This window comes from Entelurus aequoreus, unplaced genomic scaffold (genome assembly GCF_033978785.1).
Source record: "Entelurus aequoreus isolate RoL-2023_Sb unplaced genomic scaffold, RoL_Eaeq_v1.1 HiC_scaffold_85, whole genome shotgun sequence".
Lineage (NCBI taxonomy): Eukaryota > Metazoa > Chordata > Actinopteri > Syngnathiformes > Syngnathidae > Entelurus > Entelurus aequoreus.
In genome coordinates this window covers 54,683-71,396 of record NW_026908017.1, presented here as the reverse complement: position 1 = coordinate 71,396, position 16,714 = coordinate 54,683, and the positions used below count along the sequence as shown (strand labels likewise).

At 43.6% G+C, this 16,714-nt stretch overlaps 1 long non-coding RNA gene across 1 annotated transcript; it reads right to left on the bottom strand.

Annotated features, from left to right (window-relative positions):
* Positions 1 to 7,704: 7,704 nt before the first annotated feature.
* LOC133645443 (uncharacterized) lies at positions 7,705 to 9,509 on the bottom strand. Its single transcript, XR_009825117.1, has 3 exons — positions 9,427 to 9,509; positions 7,883 to 7,967; positions 7,705 to 7,800 (listed from the first exon to the last, which is right to left on the bottom strand). It is a non-coding gene; the product is annotated as an uncharacterized LOC133645443 (long non-coding RNA).
* Positions 9,510 to 16,714: the final 7,205 nt, after the last annotated feature.

The window sequence follows — 16,714 nt, the reverse complement described above, 5'->3', positions numbered from 1 at the left end:
GCGGCAGCCGAAGGCAGGGCACTTGGTGGTCCGATTATCGGCTACATAAGCTCGCTCTTGGGACATGGAACGTCACCTCGCTGGGAGGGAAGGAGCCTGAGCTGGTGCATGAGGTGGAGACGTTCCCGGCTAGATATAGTTGGACTCACAGCAAGGGCTCTGGAACCTGTTCTCTCAGAGGGGCTGGACTGAGCTGAACTTTCATTACTTGCAACGCCAGAGTGGAAGAGATTCCACACTGGCGTTGCAACTAATGAGAGGCTGGGGTGGCAATTCTTGTTGCCCGCCGGCTCAAAGCCTGCACGTTGGACTTTAAACCCAATAGACGAGATGGTAGCTTCCTTCAGCCTTCGGGTTGGGTGACGGGTCCTGACTGTTGTTTGTGTTTACACACCAAACAGCAGCTCAGAGTACCAACTCTTTTTGGATTCCCTTGAGGGAGTACTGGAGAGTGCTCCCGCGGGTGATTCCCTTGTTCTGCTGGTGGACTTCAACGCTATGTTGGCAACGACAGTGAAACCTGGAGAGTCGTGATTGGGAAAAATGGCCACCCGGATCTGAACCCAAGTGGTGCTTTGTTATTGGACTTTTGTGCTTGTCACGGATTGTCCATAACAAACACAATGTTCAAACATAAGGGTGTCCATATGTGCACTTGGCACAAGGACACCCTCGGCCGCATGATTGACTTTGTAGTTGTGTCATGGGATTTGCGGCCTCATGTTTTGGACACTCGGTGAAGAGAGGGGCAGAGCTTTCCACCAACCACCACCTGGTGGTGAGCTGGCTCCGATGGTAGGGGAGGATGCCGGTCAGACCTGGCAGGCCCAAACGTATTGTAAGGGTCTGCTGGGAACACCTAGCAGAGTCTCCTGAAGAACTTTGAACATGTCCGGAAGAACTTTGAACATGTCACGAGGGAGGTGCTGGACATTGAGTCTGAGTGGACCATGTTCTGGACCGTTCTTCTCTTGTTGAGCCAGCTGATTGAAGCTGTGGCCGCAAGGTGTTTGGTGCCTGTCGTGGCGGTAATCCACCAGCAGTGAGGGATGCTGTCAAGCTGAAGAAAGAGCCACCGGGTCCTTTTGGCTCATGGGACTCCAGAGGCAGTGGGCATACCGACAGGCCAAGCGAGACCTCCTCAGTCCCACCAACACGTCTTCCTATGAGGAAACAGTGCCTGGGAAGTCTGTGGTGGGCTCTCCTATTTCTGGGGCTGAGGTTGCCAAGGTAGTTAAAAAGCTCCTCGGTGGCAAGGCCCCGGGGATATGAGCTCCGTCCGGAGTTCCTTAAGGCTCTGGATGCTGTGGGGCAGTCTTGGTTGACAAGACTCTGCAACATTGCGTCTACATCGGGGGCGGTACCTCTGGATTGGCAGACCGGGGTGGTGGTACCTCTCTTTAAGAAGGGGAACCGGAGGGTGTGTTCCAACTATCGTAGATCACACTCCTCAGCCTTCCCGGTAAGGTCTATTCATGTGTAATGGAGAGGAGGAACCTCGGATCCAGGACGAACAGTGTGGTTTTTGTCCTGGTCGTGGAACGGTAGACCAGCTCTATACTCTCGGCAGGGTCCTTGAGTGTGCATGGGAGTTTGCCCAACCAGTCTACATAAGTTTTGTGGACTTGGAGAAGACATTCGACCTTGGTCCCCGGTAAATCCTGTGGGGAGTGCTCAGAGAGTATGGAGTATCGGCATGTCTGATTGTGGCGGGTGTCTCCCTGTATGATCAGTGTCAGAGCTTGGTCCGCATTGCCGGCAGTATGTCGGACCCCTTTCCAGTGAGGGTTGGACTCCGCCAAGGCTGCCCTTTGTCACCGATTCTGTTCATAACTTTAATGGACAGAATATCTAGGCGCAGTCATGGCTTTGAGGATCCCCTCAACGCCATGACTGCGCCTGGTTTGGTGGCTGCAGGATTAGGTCTCTGCTTTTTGCAGATGATGTGGTCCTGATGGCTTCAACTGGCCAAGATCTTCAGCTTTCATTGGATCGGTTCGCAGTGAAGCGACTGGGATGAGAATCAGCACCTCCAAGTCCGAGTCCATGGTTCTCGCCCGGGAAAGGGTGGAGTGCTATCTCGAGGTTGGGAAAGAGATCTTGCCTCAAGTGAAGGAGTTCAAGTACCTAGGAGTCTTGTTCACGAGTGAGGATAGAGTGGATTTTGAGATCTACAGGCGGATCGGTGCGGCGTCTTCAGTAATGAGGACGCTATATTGATCCGTTGTGGTGAAGAAGGAGCTGAGCCAGAAGGAAAAGCTTTCAATTTACCGGTCGATCAACGTTCCCATCCTCACCTATGGTCATGAGCTTTGGGTTATGACCGAAAGGACAAGGTCACGGGTACAAGCGGCCGAAATGAGTTTCCTCCGCCGGGTGGTGGGTCTCTCCCTTAGAGATAGGGTGAGAAGCTCTGTCATCTGGGAGGAACTCAGTGTAAAGCCGCTGCTCCTCCACATTGAGAGGAGCCAGATGAGGTGGTTCGGGCATCTGCTCAGGATGCCACCCGAACGCCTCCCTAGGTCCGAACGGCAGGAGGCCATGGGGAAGACCTAGGATACATTGGAAAGACTATGGCCTGGGAACGCCTCGGGATCCCCCGAGAAGAGCTGGACGAAGTGGCTGGGGAGAGGGAAGTCTGGGCTTTCTGCTTAGGCTGCTGCCCCCGCAACCCGACCTTGGATAAGCGGAAGAAAATGGATGGATTTAGTATGACAGTTATACTGTCATATTGAGTGTGACAGTATACTGTCATAAAACCCAATTTTTGTATTTGCAAACCTGATTCTAGTAAAACTCACATCTATACAATATTACAGGCAATTTTGGACATAATGCACGTTTGGTTTTGGAGTTATGTTTATATAACTTTAATATATAGTATGACATCTATACTGTTATAATGAGTAAAAAAAACTAACTTGTGTCTGTCATAAAACTCAAGTTTTGTATTTGCAAACCTTACAAAAACAAATGATTCTAGTAAAACTCACATGGATTCAATATTACAGGCATTTTTAGACATTTTGCATGTTTGGTTTAGGAATTATGTTGGAATACATTTGTATTGCTTTTTTTCACATTATCTCAGCATTTTAAGAACTTACTGTCATATTGAGTAAAAAAAACTTTTTGTGTTTGCAAGCCTTAAAAAAACAACCGATTCTAGTAAAACTCACATTGATACAATATTACAGGCATGTTTAGACATCTTGCATGTTTGGTTTTGGAGTTATGTTTATATAACCTGCTTTCTGAGCCGCCACCTTTGTGGTTTGCGTGTCCCACTGATCCTAGGAGCTTTGTTGTCCGGGGGCTTCTATGCCCCCTGGTAGGGTCCCCCAAGACAAACAGGTCCTAGGTGAGGAATCAGACAAAGAGCAGCTCAAAGACCTTTATGAAAAGTACAAATCGAGGACCTAGATATTTTCTCGCCCGGACGCGGGTCACCGTGGCTCCCCTGTGGAGCCAGGCCCAGAGGTGGGGCACGATGGCGAGCGACTGGTGCCCATGGGGCCCAGCTCGAAGATTCAACGTGGGTCCCCCCTGCAATAGGCTCACCACTCATGGGCTGGGTCATAGAGGTCGGGTGCAGTGTTAGCTGGGCGGAAGCCGAAGGCAGGGCACTTGGCGGTCCGATTATCGGCTACATAAGCTCGCTCTTGGGACGTGGAACGTCACCTCGCGAGGTGGAGTAGTTCCCGGCTAGATAAAGCTGGACTCACTTCGACGCACAGCAAGGGCTTTGGAACCTGTTCTCTCAAGAGGGGTTGGACTCTCTTCCACTCTGGCGTTGCAAGTAATGAGAGGCTGGGTTGGCAATTCTTGTTGCCCCCCGGCTCAAAGCCTGCACGTTGGACTTAACCCAGAAGACGAGATGGTAACTTCCCTCCACTTTCGGGTTGGGTGACGGGTCCTGACTGTTGTTGGTGTTTACGCACCAAACAGCAGCTCAGAGTACCCACTCTTTTTGGATTCCCTTGAGAGTGCTCCCTCGGGTGATTCCTTTGTTCTAATGGGGGTCTTCAACGCTCATGTTGGCAACGACTTTGAAACCTGGAGAGTCGTGATTGGGAAAAATGGCCACCCGGATCTGAACCCAAGTGGTGCTTTATTATTGGACTTTTGTGCTCGTCACGGATTGTCCATAACAAACACAATGTTCAAACATAAGGGTGTCCATATGTGCACTTGGCACCAGGACACCCTCGGCCGCAGTTCCATTATTGACTTTGTAGTTGTGTCGTGGGATTTGCGGCCTCATGTTTTGGACACTCGGGTGAAGAGAGGGGCGAGCTTTCTACCGATCACCACCTGGTGAGCTGGCTCCGATGGTGGAGTAGGATCCCGGACAGACCTGGCAGGCCCAAACGCATTGTGAGAGTCTTTTGGGAATGCCTAGCAGTCTCCTGTCAGAGAGAGTTTCTTTTTCTACCTCCGGAGGAACTTTGAACATGTCACAAAGGAGGTGCTGGACATTGAGTCTGAATGGATCATGTTCCGTGCCTCTCTTGTCAAGCCAGCTGATTGGAGCTGTGGCCGCAAGGTGTTTGGTGCCTGTCGTGGCGGTAATCCTAGAACCCGCTGGTGGCCACCAGCAGTGCGGGATGCCGTCAAGCTGAAGAAAGAGCTTATCTGGTCCTTTTGGCTCATGGGACTCCAGAGGCAGCGGGCATACCGACAGGCCAAGCAGTGCCTGGGGAATCTGTGGTGGGCTCTCCTATTTCTGGGGCTGAGGTTGCCAAGGTAGTTAAAAAGCTCCTCGGTGGGAGTTCCTTAAGGCTCTGGATGCTGTGGGGCTGTTTTAGTTGACAAGACTCTGCAACATCGCATGGACATCAGGGGCGGTACCTCTGGATTGGCAGACCGGGGTGGTGGTTCCTCTCTTTAAGAAGGGGAACCGGAGGGTGTGTTCCAACTATCGTATATCACACTCCTCAGCCTTCCCGGTAAGGTCTATTCATGTGTACTGGAGAGGAGGAACCTAGGATCCAGGACGAACAGTGTGGTTTTCGTCCTGGTCGTGGAACGGTAGACCAGCTCTATACTCTCGGCAGGGTCCTTGAGTGTGCATGGGAGTTTGTCCAACCAGTCTACATGTGCTTTGTGGACTTGAAGAAGACATTCGACCGTGGCCACCCCGGGAAGTCCTGTGGGGAGTGCTCAGAGAGTATGGGGTATCGGCATGTCTGATTGTGGCGGGTCGCTCCCTGTATGATCAGTGTCAGAGCTTGGTCCGCATTGCCAGCAGTAAGTCGGACCCCTTTCCAGTGAGGGTTGGACCGGAGTCCAACCCTCGTGTTGGCTGCCCTTAGTCACCAAATGTGTTCATAAATTTTATGGACAGAATTTCTAGGCGCAGTCATGGCGTTGAGGGGATCCGGTTTGGTGGCTGCAGGATTAGGTCTCTCCTTTTTGCAGATGATGTGGTCCTTATGGCTTTAACTGGCCAGGATCTTCAGTTCTCGTTGGATTGGTTCGCAGCCGAGTGTGAAGCGACTGGGATGAGAATCAGCACCTCCAAGTCCGAGGTTCTCGCCCGGGAAAGGGTGGAGTGCCATTTCGAGGTTGGGCAGGAGATCTTGCCCCAAGTGGATGAGTTCAAGTACCTGGAGTCTTGTTCATGAGTGAGGGAAGAGTGGATCGTGAGATGCACAGGCTGGCGGCCGAAATGAGTTTTCTCCGCTGGGTGGCGGGTCTCTCCCTTACTGTAAGAATTTTCACCGTTTAATTACAGTAACCTACTGGCAGCTAATGGTTCCAGTATAAAACTGTTTTTCTACAGCACACATACTGTGATTTATCACTACAGTTTATTACTGTAAAAAGTATCACAGTACTGTGCTGTATCAAATATACGCTTCACAGCATAATACTGTCATCTGTTTAGCGGCATTACACTGTTATTTTAGTGTATCTACTGTAATATCCATTAACAGTTAATTACAGTAAAATAATTGTAAGCACTATAGACTGAGCTTTACAGTATAATGCCACTAGAAGTTAATGAGTTGAACTTTTAATTTTTCAAAATTAAAACCCCTGCAATCTGCTGGCATAAAAATGACTGGAGAAATGGCCTTGCAAGATTATGTTTTTATTAACCAATTATTTTAAAGTGCATCAAATACATTCAATGTACATTTAGTGCATTCTTCTTATTTTCAGTAAAGCATTTTAACATGTATAACATGTCCACTTAATTTCTAGCTGGAGACAAAACACTGAACACGAGTCCAGTGTTTAGTTGTCGGCTACATAAAGCCCCACTCAAAGTCTGTGAGATGTTTTATAAGGGTGGCTACGTGAGGATTTACAGTTGCTGCCTTTTTCTGGACCAGCTTCCCGGTCTTCTTGGACACCACCTTTCCCTGGCTAGCCTTTGTTCCCCTCTCAGGGTTAACGCCAATGAATCGCCTAAAAAAGAGAGAAAGCATATTAGATATTCTGTTGTGATTGAAGATTACTTGTAGTCGATACAGAACCCCCCTCACATTGTTATTTAGGAATATGCACTGCACAAATATTAATATCAATTTTAGGATATATGTGAGCCTATACCATAACCACAGCTGTAGATGAGTGAATGCTCTAAAACCCATTAAGACAAATTCAGAGAGGAAGACAATGCTAAAGCCTCCCCAACCCCTCTCTCTATTCATGTTTTCTCTCCATCTACGGGACCGTGTATTTACGCTGATGTTTCCTGCTTTCACCCATTTAACATATCGTTACCTGCTCATTACCTATCTTCTCTGCATCCTGGGGTCACACTGGTGCTTCTTGCCTTTACCCATTCAACATATATTTACCTGCACATTACCTACCTTCTCTGCATAGTGTGGTCACGCTGGTGCTTTCTACCTTTACCCATTCAACATATCTTTACCTGCACATTACCTACCTTCTCTATATCCTGGAGTCAAGCTGGTGTTTCCTGCCTTTACTCATTCAACATATCTTTACCTGCACATTACCTACCTTCTCTGTATCCTGGCGTCTAGCTGGTGTTTCCTGCCTTCACCCATTCAACATATCTTTACCTGCACATTACCTACCTTCCCTGCATCCTTGGGTCACACTGGTGCTTCTTTCTTTCACCATACAACATATCTTCACCTGCACATACCTACCTTGTCTGCATGGCCTCGACCACACCTGCGCTTCCTTCTTTCACCCATTCAACATACCTTCACCCGCACATTACCTACCTTCCCTAAATAGTGGGGTCACACTGGTGCTTCCTGCCTTTACCCATTCAACATATCTTCACCCGCACATTACCTACTTGCTCTGCATTCTCGGGTCAAGCTGGTGCTTCCTGCCATCATCCAGTCAACATGTCTTTACCTGCAAATTATCTACTTTTTCTGCATCCTGGGGTCAAACAGGTGCTTCCTTCTTTGACCCAGTCAACATATCTTTACCTGCACATTACCTACCTTCTCTGTATCCTAGAGTCAAACTGGTGCTTCGGTCCCTAATAAGAAGGTCCACAAAGGAACAGAAGAGTCATTGATTTAAGGCACCAAATTGGGGAAATGACAAGTCAAATTCCTGAACAGAGGTGAGAAATATAAAATAAAATATCCTAACAGTATTTTAACAGTATCAAGAGGATTTACCTTTAAACAAATTCCAATGTCCGAGGACCTTCCTCTTGGTATTCCAAGTTGAACACATAGTAGGTGGCAAGAAGGGCAGCAAGCCCTGAGATTAAGCTAGGTTGGACGCCTTTGCAGATGACATCACCTTCCATGCTGATCATCCAACGTTTTATTGTGACTTTGTCACCAGCAACTGGTACAGTCAAGAAATGCAGTTTATGTTCCTAAACAGTATCCAATATGGGTAGCATTTTAAAAGTATTTGGAATGGCCACCTCACTCGCTCTCTCTTTCCTCTGTTTACATCTAGTCTCCTAAGGCAGTGGTTCTCAAATGGGGGTACGCGTACTCCTGGGGGTACTTGAAGGTATGCCAAGGGGTACGTGAGATTTTTTTTAAATATTCTAAAAATAGCAACAATTCAAAAATCCTTTATAAATATATTTATTGAATAATACTTCGACAAAATATGAATGTAAGTTCATAAACTGAACAACTAATCAAGTAGGCTATTCCATTCATTACCATAAAGCCAAAGTTTCCCCCATGCCATGATGGTTTGACCCTACCTGGCGGTGCCACACGGCACCAACTGTCAATCAACTATCCATGTAGAAAACAATGGAGGCTTGGTTAAAGCGTAGTGGACATGTTCCTTAAATATTGATGTTAAAGATTTCTTTTTTTGTGAAGAAATGTTGAGAATGAAGTTCATGAATCCAGATGGATCTCTATTACAATCCACAAAGAGGGCACTTTAAGTTGATTACTTCTATGTGTAAAAATCTTTATTTATAATTGAATCACTTGGTTATTTTTCAACAAGTTTTTAGTTATTTTTATATCTTTTTTTCCAAATAGTTCAAGAAAGACCACAACAAATGAGCAATATTTTGCACTGTTATACAATTTAATAAATCAGAAACTGATGACATAGTGCTGTATTTTACTTCTTTATCTCTTTTTTTCAACCAAAAATGCTTTGCTCTGATTAGGGGGTACTTGAATTTAAAAAATGTTCACAGGGGTACATCACTGAAAAAAGGTTGAGAACCACTGCCTTAGGACAGTGGTTCTCAACCTTTTTTCAGTGATGTAAACATTTTTTTAATGCAAGTAGACCTCCATGTCTTCATAACAGGAATATCCTGAATCCTCAAGTTGCAGATCACAATAGTCATCATCAGTGTTAATAACACAAGAGCTGCTTGGATTTGCTGTTGATCAAGTCAAACTTCGTTCAGTGTAGCCGTAGTGCTTCCTTGACACGTGCGATGTGAAAGTAGACTTAACTGTAAATCTTTTTTCACATTGACTGAAGGGGCACGTAACTGTCCTACCTTCGGTAATATGACTTTTCAAATGCAGGAGAAAGGCCCGTATATCATCGCACTTCGCGCTACATGAGACAATATTACAAGGTAAACCTTCTGCGCTATACATATCAGTCCTACTCTTGCCATATTTATGACGACGGCTGTGAGTTTTGAAGGCTGAGAAGTTGGAAAAAACTCTTGTGCATTTAGGGAAAGCACACTTAAACGATGCATTAGGCATACAACTATGACTTCGCATGTGTCTAACATACGCAAATACATTGCTGCAAGTCGTAGCACATATGTTGCAAGTTATCATCTTTTATGATGACTATGACAAAAAAGAAGAAAACTTAGCTAGCTAGCATGCGGCGGTACATGCGCGTGGTCAACGATAGTGTCTGTGATGCTGACTGTGACGCTATGTCATTTCGGACTTTATAAATATATATATAAAGTAATTCAAACAGAAAATGACACATCAAGGTACAAGTGACTCTTACCTTGTTATCAAAAACACACGATGCAGTAGGATGGATTTAGCAGGGTCGGCCAGGTGAAATGAAGCTCGGTTGGACGAATTGTGGGCGGACCCAAGAAACAAGTCTGAAAAATACTGAATTACACTGTAGGTTTTACAGTAACTTACTGCTGGTCGATATTTTTTGAAAAATGCAACAACATTTACAGTACTTAACTGCATTTAAGAAGAACATGATAGGTTGATTGGCAACACTAAATTGGCCCTAGTGTGTGAATGTGAGTGTGAATGTTGTCTGTCTATCTGTGTTGGCCCTGCGATGAGGTGGCGACTTGTCCAGGGTGTACCCCGCCTTCCGCCTGATTGTAGCTGAGATAGGCTCCAGCGCCCCCCGCGACCCCGAAGGGAATAAGCGGTAGAAAATGGATGGATGGATGGAGTATGTAACTGTAATTTTATTTTTTATTTTTACAGTAATTTTTTACAGTGAAGGTCATGGGTGTCAAACTCTGGCCCGTGGGCCAAATTTGGCCCAACATGTAATTTGACTTGGCCCTTGTGGCAATATAAAATTAACAAGCTGGACCATCGATTATACATTGCGGCAGTGCCGCGGTAACACCGCATTCACCGCTACTTCTAATACTTGCCAACCCTCCCGGGAGTGACTCCAGCACTCCTCCCGAATTTTTTTTTTTTTCCAGCTAGTCAAACGAGTGCCAGCCCAGTTTCATGTCAGTGCAGCTTCTGCACCCACACACAATTGAATGCAACGCATACTTCATCAACAGCGATACAGGTTACACTGACGGTAGCCAAATAAAAAACTTTAACACTTTTAGAAATATACGCCACACTGTGAATCCACACCAAACAAGAATGACAAACACATTTCGGGAGAACATCCACACCGTAACACAACATAAACACAACACAACAAATACCCAGAACACTTTGTAGCACTAAATCTTCCGAGACGCTACAAGGTGTGTGTGTGGGGGGGGGTCTGGTGGTAGCGGGGGTGTATTTTGTAGCGTCCCGAAAGAGTTAGTGCTGCAAAAGATTCTGGGTATTTGTTCTTTTGTGTTTATGTTGTGTTACGGTGCGGATGTTCTCCCGAAAAGTGTTTTTTATTTTTGTTTGGTGTGGGTTCACAGTGTGGCGTATATTTCTAACAGTGTTAAAGTTTTTTATACTGGCACCCTCAGTGTAACCTGTATCGCTGTTGATGAAGTATGCGTTGCATTCATTTGTGTATGCGTGCTGTAGCTGCACATATCTTGTGACTGGGTCTGAATGATGTTAGAATTGGGTGTACGAGATATGACTGTTGAACATCTTGTTCGATAATGAAAGTTGCCTCAGCTCAAAGCCTGAGCCCCGACATTAAAGAACTAGCATCTAAAAAAAGATGCCAGGTATCTGGCTTGGGCACATCAAATTAGATCAGTGTGTTGCAAACTGAGCAGTTTAAAGTCCTGAATGGTTGTTTTATTCATTGTTATTTTATTTTCAAATGTATTAGCCTGTGGATAAAGTTAATGTTGATATTTACCTCAGAAGGCTGCAAATAGAAAAGAGGCATTCAATTTGTATTTAAATTATATTTGATATGCAATTGATATTTTTTAATTATTATTATTATTATTTGAAACTCCATTTTGCATGTCACTATAAAGTTATATAAGCCTTGCTTGTTCAATATTCAATGCAAAACGTGTTTGGGTCCCTAATAAAGGTTAATTTGTTCAACCTTGGCCCGCGGCTTTGTTCAGTTTTAAACTTTGGCCCACTCTGTATTTGAGTTTGACACCCCTGGTGAAGGTGAATCTCTGTCATCCTGGAGGCCACGGGGAAGACCCAGGACACATTGGGAACACTATGTCTCCCGGCTGGCCTGGGAACGCCTCGGGATCCCCTGAGAAAAGGTCCTAGGTGAGGGATCAGACAAAGAGCAGCTCAAAGACCTTTATGAAAAGTACAAATCGAGGACCTAGATTTTTTCTCGCCCAGGCGCAGGTCACCGTGGCTCCCCTGTGGAGCCAGGCGCAGAGGTGGGGCACGATGGCGAGCGACTGGTGGCCGGGCCTGTCTCCATGGGGCCCTGCCTCGAAGAGGCAACGTGGGTCAACCCTCCAATGGGCTCACCACTCATGGGCCCATTGAGGTCATAGAGGTCGGATGCATTGTGAACTGGGCGGCAGCCGAAGGCAGGGCACTTGGCAGTCCGATTATCGGATACATAAGCTCGCTCTTGGGACGTGGAACGTCACCTCGCTGGGAGGGAAAGAGCCTGAGCTGGTGCGCGAGGTGAAGAAGTTCCGGCTAGATATAGTTGGACTCACTTCGACGCACAGCAAGGGCTCTGGAACCTGTTCTCTCAAGAGGGGCTGGACTCTCTTCCACTCTGGCGTTGCAAGCAATGAGAGGCTGGGGTGGCAATTGTTGTTGCTCAAAGCCTGCACGTTGGACTTTAACCCAGTAGACGAGATGGTAGCTTCCCTCCGCCTTCGGGTTGGGTGACGGGTCCTGACTGTTGTTTGTGTTTACGCACCAAACAGCAGCTCAGAGTACCCACTCTTTTTGTATTCCCTTGAGGGAGTACTGGAGAGTGCTCCCTCGGGTGATTCCCTTGTTCTGTTGGGGGACTTCAATGCTCATGTTGGCAAGGACAGTGAAACCTGGAGAGTCGTGATTGGGAAAAATGGCCACCCGGATCTGAACCCAAGTGGTGCTTTGTTATTGGACTTTTGTGCTCGTCACGGATTGTCCATAACAAACACTATGTTCAAACATAAGGAAGAACTTTAAACATGTCACGAGGGAGGTGCTGGACATTGAGTCTGAGTGGACCATGTTCCGTGCCTCTCTTGTCGAGCCTGCTGATTGGAGCTGTGGCCGCAAGGTGTTTGGTGCCTGTCGTGGCGGTAATCCTAGAACTCGCTGGTGGCCACCAGCAGGGAGGGATGCCGTCAAGCTGAAGAAAGAGCCTATCGGGTCCTTTTGGCTCATGGGACTCCAGAGGCAGCGGGCATACCGACAGGCCAAGCAGTGCCTGGGGAATCTGTGGTGGACTCTCCTATTTCTGGGGCTTAGGTTGCCTAGGTAGTTAAATAGCTCCTCTGTGGCAAGGCCCCGGTGGTGGATGAGTTCCTTAAGGCTCTGGATACTGTGGGGCTGTCTTGGTTGACAAGACTCTGCAACATCGCGTGAACATTGGGGGTGGTACCTCTGGATTGGCACACCGGGGTGGTGGTTCCTCTCTTTAAGAAGGGGAACCGGAGGGTGTGTTCCAACTATCGTGAAACACACTCCTCAGCCTTCCCGGTAAGGTCTATTCATGTGTACTGGAGAGGAGGAAACTCGGATCCAGGACGAACAGTGTGGTTTTCGTCCTGGTCGTGGAACGGTAAACCAGGTCTCTACTCTCGGCAGGGTCCTTGAGTGTGAAGCGACTGGGATGAGAATCAGCATCTCCAAGTCCAAGTCCATGGTTCTCGCGCAGGAAAGGGTCGAGTGCCATCTCCAGGTTGGGGAGGAGATCTTGCCCCAAGTGGAGGAGTTCAAGTACCTAGGAGTCTTGTTCACGAGTGAGGATAGAGTGGATCGAGAGATCCACAGGCGGTTTGGTGCGGCGTCTTCAGTATTGAGGACGCTATATCGATCCGTTGTGGTGAAGAAGGAGCTGAGCCAGAAGGAAAAGCTCTCAATTTACCGTCGATCTACGTTCCCAGCTTTGGGTTATGACCGAAAGGACAAGCGGCCGAAATGCGTTTCCTCTGCCGGGTGGTGGGTCTCTACCTTAGAGACAGGGTGAGAAGCTCTGTCATCCGGGAGGAACTCAAAGTAAAGCCGCTGCTCCTCCACATTGAGAGGAGCCATGAGGTGGTTCGGGCATCTGCTCAGGATGCCACCCGAACGCCTCTAGGGAGGTGTGGCAGGAGGCCACGGGGAAGACCTAGGACACATTGGAAAGACTATGTCCCCGGCTGGCCTGGGAACGCCTCGGAAGAGCTGGACGAAGTGGCTGGGGAGAGGGAAGTCTGGGATTTTCTGCTCAGGCTGCTGCCCCCGCAACCCGACCTCGGATAAGCGGAAGAAAATGGATGGATTTAGAATGACAGTTATACTGTCAGATTGAGTACAAAAACTAACTAAACCTTACACAATATAATGTTTCTAGTAAAACTCACAAAGATACATATCTCCAGGCATTATTAGCCATTTTGCATGTGTGGTTTAGGAGTTATGTTTAAATAAATAACTGTCAGATTGAGTGTGACAGTAAACTGTCATAGTGAGTAAAACCCTTATTTTGTATTTGCAAACCTTACAAAAACAACTAAATCTAGTTAAACTCACACAGATACAATATTACAGGCATTTTTAGACACAATGCATGTTTGGTTTTAGAGTTATGTTTATATAACTTTCATATTTAGTATGACAGTTATACTGTCATATTGAATAAAAACAACAACTAACTTGTGTCTTTGCAAACCTTACAAAATACAATTTTTCTAGTAAAACTAACTAAGATACATGCTCCAGGCATTATTAGCTATTTTGCATGTGTTGTTTGAGTTATGTTTAAATAACTGTCATATTGAGTGTGACAGTATACTGTCATAAAACCCAATTTTTGTATTTGCAACCCTGATTCTAGTAAAACTCACATATATACAATATTACAGGCAGTTTTGGACATAATGGTTTGGTTTTGGAGTTATGTTTATATAACTTTCATATATAGTATGACAGCTAAACTGTTATATTGAGTAAAAAAACTAACTTGTGTTTGTCATAAAACCCAATTTTTGTATTAGCAAACCATACAACTGATTCAAATAAAACTCACATGGATTCAATATTACAGGCATTTTCAGACATTTTGCATGTTTGGTTTAGGAATTATGTTGTAATACATAATACAATACAAATAATTTTTGTGTTTGCAAGCCTTAAAAAAAGCATATGTTTCCAGTAAAACTCCCAAAGATGCATTATTTCAGGCATTATTAGCCATTTTTCAGGTGTGGTTTAGGAGTTATGTTTAAATAACTGTCATATTGAGTGTGGCGTTATACTGTCATATTGAGTTAAAAAAATCTAACTTGTGTCTTTGCAAACCTTACAAAAGAAAATGTTTCTAGCAACACTCACAAAGATAATTTTTTTCACGCTATTAGACATGTTTCATGTGTATTTAGGAGTTATAATTAAATAACTTTCATATTGAGAGTTAAAGTTATAATGTCATTATGTGTAAAACCTAATTTTTGTATTTGCAAACCTTACAAAAAAAATTGATTCTAGTAAAACTTACATAAATTCAATATTACCGGCATTTTTAGACAATTCACATGTTTGGTTTAAAAATTGTGTTTGAATACATTTGTATTGCTTTTTTCGCATTATCTCAGGATTCTAAGATCATTACTTTTATATTGAGTAAAACACTACTTTTTGTTTTTGCAAACCTTACAAACTCACATAAATACATTATTACAGACATTTTTAGACATGACACATATTTGGTTTTGGAGTTATGTTTATATAACTTTTATATTTAGTATGACTGTTATACTGTCATATTGAATAAAAAAAAACTAGCTTGTGTCTTAGCAAACTTTACAAAAGATCATTTTTCTAGTAAACCTAACAAAGATACATGTCTCCAGGCATTATTACCCATTTTGCATGGGTTGTTTAGGAATTATGTTAAAATACATTTTTATTGCTTTTTTTGCATTATCTCAGGATTTTAAGATCATTACTTTCATATTGAGTAAAAAAATAGTTTTTGTTTTTGCAAACCTTACAAACTCACATTAATACATTAATACAGGCATTTTTAGACATGACACATGTTTGGTTTTGGAGTTATGTTTATATAACTTTCATATTTAGTATGACTGTTATACTGTCATATTGAATAAGAAAAAACTAGCTTGTGTCTTTGCAAACTTTACAAAAGATAATTTTTCTAGTAAAACTAACAAAGATACATGTCTCCAGGCATTATTACCCATTTTGCATGGGTTGTTTAGGAATTATGTTTAAATACATTTTTAATGCTTTTTTCGCATTATCTCAGGATTCTAAAATCCTTACTTTCATATTGAGGAAAAAACTACTTTTTGTTTTGCAAACCTTACAAACTCACATAAATACATTATTACAGGCATTTTTAGACATAACACATGTTTGGTTTTGGAGTTATGTTTTGATAACTTTCATATTTAGTAGGACTGTTATACTGTCATATTTAATTTTAAAAAACTAGCTTGTGTCTTTGGAAACTTTACAAAACATCATTTTTCTAGTAAAACTAACAAAGATACATGTGTCCAGATATTATTACCCATTTTGCATGGGTTGTTTAGGAATTATGTTTAAATACATTTTTATTGCTTTTTTCGCATTATCTCAGGATTCTAAGATCATTACTTTCATATTGAGTAAAAAGCTACTTTTTGTTTTTGCAAACCTTACAAACTCACATAAATACATTATTACAGGCATTTTTAGACATGACACATGTTTGGTTTTGGAGTTATGTTTATATAACTTTCATATTTAGTATGATTGTTATACTGTCATATTGAATAAAAAAAAACTAGCTTGTGTCTTTGCAAACATTACAAAAGATCATTTTTCTAGTAAAACTAACAAAGATACATGTCTCCAGGCATTATTACCCATTTTGCATGGGTTGTTTAGGAATTATGTTTAAAGACATTTTTATTGCTTTTTTCGCATTATCTCAGGATTCTAAAATCCCTACTTTCATATTGAGGAAAAAACTACTTTTTGTTTTTGCAAACCTTACAAACTCACATAAATACATTATTATAGGCAATTTTAGACATGACACACGTTTGGTTCTGGAGTTATGTTTATATAACTTTCATATTTAGTATGACTGTTATACTGTCTTATTGAATAAAAACAACTAGCTTGTGTCTTTGCAAACTTTACAAAATATACATTTCCTAGTAAAACTAACAAAGATACATGTCTCCAGTTATTATTACTTATTTTGCCTGGGTTGTTTAGGAGTTATGTTTAAATACATTTTTATTGCTTTTTTCGCATTATCTCAGGATTCCAAGATCATTACTTTCATATTGAGTAAAAAACTACTTTTTGTTTTTGCAAACCTTACAAACTCACATAAATACATTATTACAGACATTTTTAGACATGACACATGTTTGGTTTTGGAGTTATGTTTATATAACTTTTATATTTAGTATGACTGTTATACTGTCATATTGAATAAAAAAAACTAGCTTGTGTCTTTGCAA